Raw genomic sequence first — 6,378 nt, 5'->3', positions numbered from 1 at the left:
CGAAGATGAAGATGAAGATGATGATGATGACATCATCCTGTTTCACATGCTGGATCTTCTTCCTGTTGTATAATTATTATCATCATCATCGTGGTTATTATAGATTATTGATTATCCTCTTGGTCCGTTGCTATGGGAACATCAGAGACTTCCCTCTGTCGGAGCAGCTGGAGCTGGAGCCGCCAGATGTTGGCAGATGTTCAGAGCTCCGGCTTCTTTCTTCACTTGCAGTTTGCACAACACAGATGTAAATTTATGTGTAAAAGGAGAGAGAGCGACGTCACCGAGACGTTTCCACACAAACGTCTTCTTTTCATCCTTTCATCTTCTTTCTCTTTTTCTTCTTCTTCTAAACCAAACCGTAAACGACCTCTGACCACCACTTCCTGGTGGGCGTGTCAGTCTCCATCAAAGAAATGGCTGGCTACAGGTTAGCATGGGGTAACTGTTTCCATGGCGACAGCTGTTCCCCATGGTTCATAACGTCTTCATTAAAAGCTCCATCGAACATCTGGCGAGCCGACCAGATGCTGGGATGGAGCGGCGTTCCGTTGTTATGGCGATGCAGGGCATTCTCCCACCGGCTGCTGCAGCCTGCTGCAGGCCGGTGGTGTTTTATACTGGTGTTGTTTCTATATGGAGTTTTCATAATAAAGATAAAGTTTTGTTTCCTTTTTTAAAACCCTGAGTCTGTTTCTCTTCACTTCCTGTCTCCTAAAGGGGGCGTGGCCTCAACGCAACACAACACAACACAACACCCTCAGTAGAAAACTCATCATTTAACATTAAACTGAGATCAAACTCTGTTTTCACCAGTGTTGGAATGACTGGTAACACTCCACAATAAATAAGTAATTTACACCAGTAACAGATTACTTTGATAATACAGAAAATCCATTATTTCTTGAACAACACAACAACGTAACTGTGTTTCACTAAACTGGAGAACAAATGGAGCCAATATAATATAACAGTCAAACAAGTTGGTCAACTCTGTAACTCTGTCGGGAGGACAACACAAGGGATAATATAATATAATATAATATTATAATATAATATAATATAATACATCCATGATGGAGTCACCGTTTCCTCAATAAAGGAAAAAAAATCGTATTAAAAAAAAACTACTTCCGGTGTCATGGCTGCCGCACAGCGACTTCCGGTTCACGGCTGAATCGCTCATCAGAGGAAGAAGAGGGAGCTAACCGGAGCTAACCGGAGCTAACCGGAGCTAACATGCTAACGCCGCCGTAGCCTCGACACAGCAGGTAAACGAACACACACACAGACACACACACACTGGTTTGTTTATTCGTGTGTTGTATTTGATAAAACGTGTTACGACCTGAACGTGACGCTGCAGCTCCGTTTCACAAAGTTAAAACCTGAGCACGTGGAGATGAAAAGATATGATTCACCATGGCAACAAGCGCCCCTCCTGGTCTCTCTTGTAATGTACTGAACTATGGAGGGATTATCTGTTTACCAACAAATCAGGATGCGTGCGCAACCTGACTGCAGAAAGAACCGGTTGTCATGGTTACCTCCATGGATCTAGTGTAGTCAAAGCGGTGTTTGCTAGCAATGTTGTCAGCCTACCACAACAGTTTATCACCTACTGATGTAGTGTGTGTTTTATACATAGACGGGTTTATAGTTTTATAACGGCAGGAAAAAAAAAAAACGTCAGGATCGAGGATCGAGTTTGTACAGGCAAGAGCAACTCAGCCACGGGACAAACCACGGACTCTCACAGCACGGCGTCGGTCGGTTATCGGTAAAAACAACACTGTCACTGTGCATCCCTAACGTTACCTACAGCTATTTAACAGACAATCATGTTCAGGAAAATACTCACGATTACAAAACTTAGTGTCTGTGAGGACTGAGCTGCTGCCTGGTCAGAGACGAGGGAAGAGGACGGACCTGTCTAAAGTCTGGAACAACTGCATAACGTAACTGTAACGTTACCTGCATGACTGAGTATGTACCGGTAATGTAAAACAATGTAGCTTAACGTTAATTAATGTCAGCTTGCTTTCCATTAGTATGTGACCTCGTCTTCAGTCACTGTCGTAGTAAACATTTCACAACTCATTCGCTGCAGTTATAACGTTACAGCTGTGCCTGTGAGCATTTAGCTTTATCACCATTCAAACCAACGTATCTAACACGTTATATTGCTCGAAATTAATCGCCAATGTACTATTTTCTCTCTCGTTTGCCTTGAAAGGGGTGCGAGTTGACGGTATTCTGTAAATTTTGCGCGTTTTGTTATTTTTTATCAAAACAATTAGTGCAACTAACAGCACAAAAAGACCTGATCACTTCTCTTCTTCTTCTTTTAGTTTTACGGCGGTTGGCATCCAGCTTTTGGTGCATTACCGCCACCTTCTGTTCTGGAGTGTGAGCCAGACAAGACTTACATTCTACCCCCATATCATACATAGAGAGAAAAAAAAAAGAATAATAATAATAAATAAATAAACACCCTCATCCAGCAAGACCTGATCACGGCTCTTGCTGCTCTCTTTCTGCAGGCGACATGCGCAGTAGAACGTCAGTGACGTAGGCTGGACACAGTCGGCAAGCAAGGAAACGTCACTTCCGGTTAGGGCCGTGGGGGAAAACAAACCGTGTCCCCCATACACACTCATGCAAAAAGGTGGCATTTTAAACCTTTGTCAAACTCTTGTTCGCCGTCCTGTCTTAGTTTTAATCACATGTATATGCTGACAAAGAGCTATATATTAGAAAACTCATCACGATCTGGGTCGATTGCTGTCCGTACATCTAAAGTTTTCACAGCCATAGCCTACACCGAGTCAGCAGGGTCGGCAACCTTCACTTCCGGTCAGAGCGTTACACGTTTGGAGAAGATGAGCGAAGTTCCGATATAAAAGTTCAGGTTGTGGTTTTTGAATTTATTTGCGGTGCAAAATAATACACAATAACTCAGGCAGTGTCTACGAGTGTCTAGAGCCGGCCGGCGGCGACTAAGAGAGCGTCAGAGCCGTGGGGGAAGACAAATATGACTGACTGTGAAATACCTAATATTTTTAAATGTACGGACAACAATCGACCCAGATCGTGATGAGTTTCTAAAAATATAGCTCTCTGTCAGCATATACATGTGATTAAAACTAAGACAGGACGGCGAAAAAGCCTTTGACAAAGGTTTAAAATGCCGCGTTTTTGCATGAGTGTGTATGGGGGACACGGTTTGTTTTCCCCCACGGCCCTAACCGGAAGTGACGTTTCCTTGCTTGCCGACTGTGTCTATGCTGCGGGACTGAGTCCAAAGCTACAGATAAACTGACTAAACCAAACAGTATTTACATGGAGCAAATGACGTAGTTCCTCCTCGTCAAAGGAGATTTACTCCATTTTTGAGGAGGTGGACATTCTGTATATTATCTAACCCATTAAAAATAAGCTTCTATTGAAATATGAAGAGAAACGGTTTGAAAATATTCTATTAAAACCAAAATAAGGACGTAAATATAGGCTATGCAAATTAAATCTAACTTTGGTCCTGAATTAGCCTATATGTTACATCACGTTCACAGAGAAGTTAAAGATCCACTGAGATCTGGTTTTCTTCCTTGGCTACCATCTTATAAACTGTCCCTGAATGCACCATGTTGGTCACTGTCCCTGAATGCACCGTGTTCATCACTGTCCTTGAATGCACCGTGTTGATCACTGTCCCTGAATGCACCGTGTTCATCACTGTCCTTGAATGCACCGTGTTGATCACTGTCCCTGAATGCACCGTTTTGGTCACTGTCCCTGAATGCACCGTGTTGGTCACTGTCCCTGAATGCACCACGTTATAAACTGTCCCTGAATGCACCATGTTGGTCACTGTCCCTGAATGCACCGCGTTATAACCTGTCCCTGAATGCACCATGTTGTAATCGGTCCCTGAATGCACCACTTTATAAATGGTCCCTGAACGCATCGTGTGAATGTGTTATGTTATTCCAGGGAATCCCCCCCTCTCCCCATCGCCGTGGTGATGTGACAGATGACATCATTTTTCCCGACGCCGCTCTCAAACCGCAGGGCTCAGATATGATGGGCTGTATGTCCCGTCGCCACGGTAACCGGGGGATAAACTGCAGCGAGGGGGAAAAGAAAAAAAGTGACGGAGGAGAGTTTTAACAAAATAAGAGAAAAGGAAACGGTGACGTCACAATAAGAGCGCGGCGGCGAGGCCTTGACCTCACACACACGCTACCACACGCTACAACACACTGCTACACGCTGCAACACGCTGCAACACGCTGCAACACGCTGCAACACACTGCTACACGCTGCAACACGCTGCAACACGCTGCAACACGTTTACATAACATGACCACAGGAACACGTGAGCTGAGACCAGGACCCCCCAGGAGGAAAGACCTGGTCCTGGTCTGAGGGAGTTCTGTTTCTGTTGTTTGTTCTAAATGAAAACCAGATTCTCTGTGTGTGTGTGTGTGTGTGTGTGTGTGTGTGTGTGTGTGTGTGTGTGTGTGTGTGTGTGTGTGTGTGTGTGTGTGTGTGTGTGTGTGTGTGTGTGTGTGTGTGTGTAGCGGGTCTGGACTTCATCTGGACCTGGACCAGGACTCAGTGGGTGTGAGGCGTTCAGGTGCCTCTCAGACCGTGGGACCAGAATCTGGTCTCAGATCTCCTGTCAGTATCTGAAACATGGTCTTGGTTCTGGTTCTGGTTCTGGTTCTGGTTCTGGTCTCTTGAGGCTGGTTGCCAGGGAAACCGTGGCCCCAGCGGCGAGGAGCTCAGATTGATGATGTTGTCGTCGCGGTGACGAGTTGATGTGTTTCACAGGCGCGTTGGAGAAGCCGGCGAGGGGGCGGAGCCTGGTTCCCACGGAGATTTAGAGAACAGAGAAGAAGAAGTAGATTTACGTCCTGGTCCTTTTATCGCCTCCAGTCTCGGAAAATAAAACTTCATCCTCTCACTCGGCTGTGAGGCGTTCAGGGACCGCGGGCCACGTCCATAAATCACCGTGACAGTCATGAGGCGTTCAGGGACCGTCAGCTCATCATCGTGATGCGTTCAGGGACAGGGGGAGATTATCAGAGCGTTGTTATTTATCGTCAGTTGATCGTGATGCGTTCAGGGACTCGTGAGGTGTGATGACAGTGATTGACATCGTTCATGGTCACTTGGAAAATACAGCAGCTTTCACGTCCACCACAGGGACTCAGGCGCTGTGGAGGCGGTGGCGTGGTGCGTTCAAGGCCCCTGTTGAACACTGAGTTTAGAAACGTCCCAGCTCCCCTGAACGCCTCACGTCATCACATCGACTCCCTGGTGTTGTTGTGACGCTGTGGTTTCCTCCTCTGCAGCGGGTCAGTGAACGCAGCCTCTCCCTCTCTCTCTCTCTCCACGTGTTTCCAATCCGTGGCTCTCATCGCCGTGGTTACGGAGACTATTAGATTAGAGGCCCGGCTCCAAACCGCCACCGGACCGCCGCTGCTGCCTGGACAACGCCGCTCCTGATTGGTCCTGGCAGGTCGGAGCCGCGGCTGCTGATTGGCTGAGAGTTCAGAGTCCGGTTAGGACACACACACACACACACACACACACACACACACACACACACACACACACACGGGAACATGCGTGTAGACTTCCTGTCCCTCGGCCCTTCACAATAAAACTCCACTGAGCCGTAAACACGACGCTCTGAGGAGCTCAAACTGTTTCCCCCTCGTTAGCTGGTTCTGGTTCTGGTTCTGGTTCTGGACCGGGACCGGGACCGGGACCGGATCGGACCAGACCCCCCAGCGGCGAGCGGCGAGGGGAAAACCCCCGACCAGGACCGATGAAGTCACTAAAACCACTTGAACATCTGGATCCAGTCAGAGGATCGGATCGGATCCAGACTCCACACAGGAAACCAACCACCTATTACATAACATCCCATAATGTAACACACACACACACACACACACACACACACACACACATACAGCTGCAGTGAGATGGGATGTTTTCATACGACTCCACCAGGTGGGGGAGGGGCCAGACCCCCCAGGTCCAGAACTCTGACGTCTTCAAGTTTTTATTTATTTTAGTTCAGAAACTGAACTAAACTAAAAAAGACCTGAAAAACTTTTTTTATTAATCGGTTCCATAAAAATACAGAAGACATTTAGAGAATCTGGTCGTATCTGGTTTTAGAGCTGCAACAATAATCGATTATTAAATTAATCCTCAACTGATAATCTAATAATCAGTTTGAGTTGTTTTTTAAAAGAAAAAAAGTCCAGATTCTCTGATTCCAGCTTCTTCAATGTGAATATTTCTGGTTTCTTTGTTCCTTTATGACAATAAACTGAGTCTGTCTTTGGTTTGTGGACA

At 46.4% G+C, this 6,378-nt stretch overlaps 1 long non-coding RNA gene across 1 annotated transcript in view; it reads right to left on the bottom strand.

Annotated features, from left to right (window-relative positions):
* LOC311001087 overlaps positions 1-6,378 on the bottom strand; it is a 441,127-nt gene that overhangs the window by 397,519 nt on the left and 37,230 nt on the right. The gene's annotated exons all lie outside the window — the stretch shown is intronic.

This window comes from Trachurus trachurus (assembly GCF_905171665.1).
Source record: "Trachurus trachurus genome assembly, chromosome: 2".
Taxonomy (NCBI): domain Eukaryota; kingdom Metazoa; phylum Chordata; class Actinopteri; order Carangiformes; family Carangidae; genus Trachurus; species Trachurus trachurus.
The sequence above is the reverse complement of the archived record's forward strand: the minus strand, read 5'-3'. Positions and strand labels throughout refer to the sequence as shown.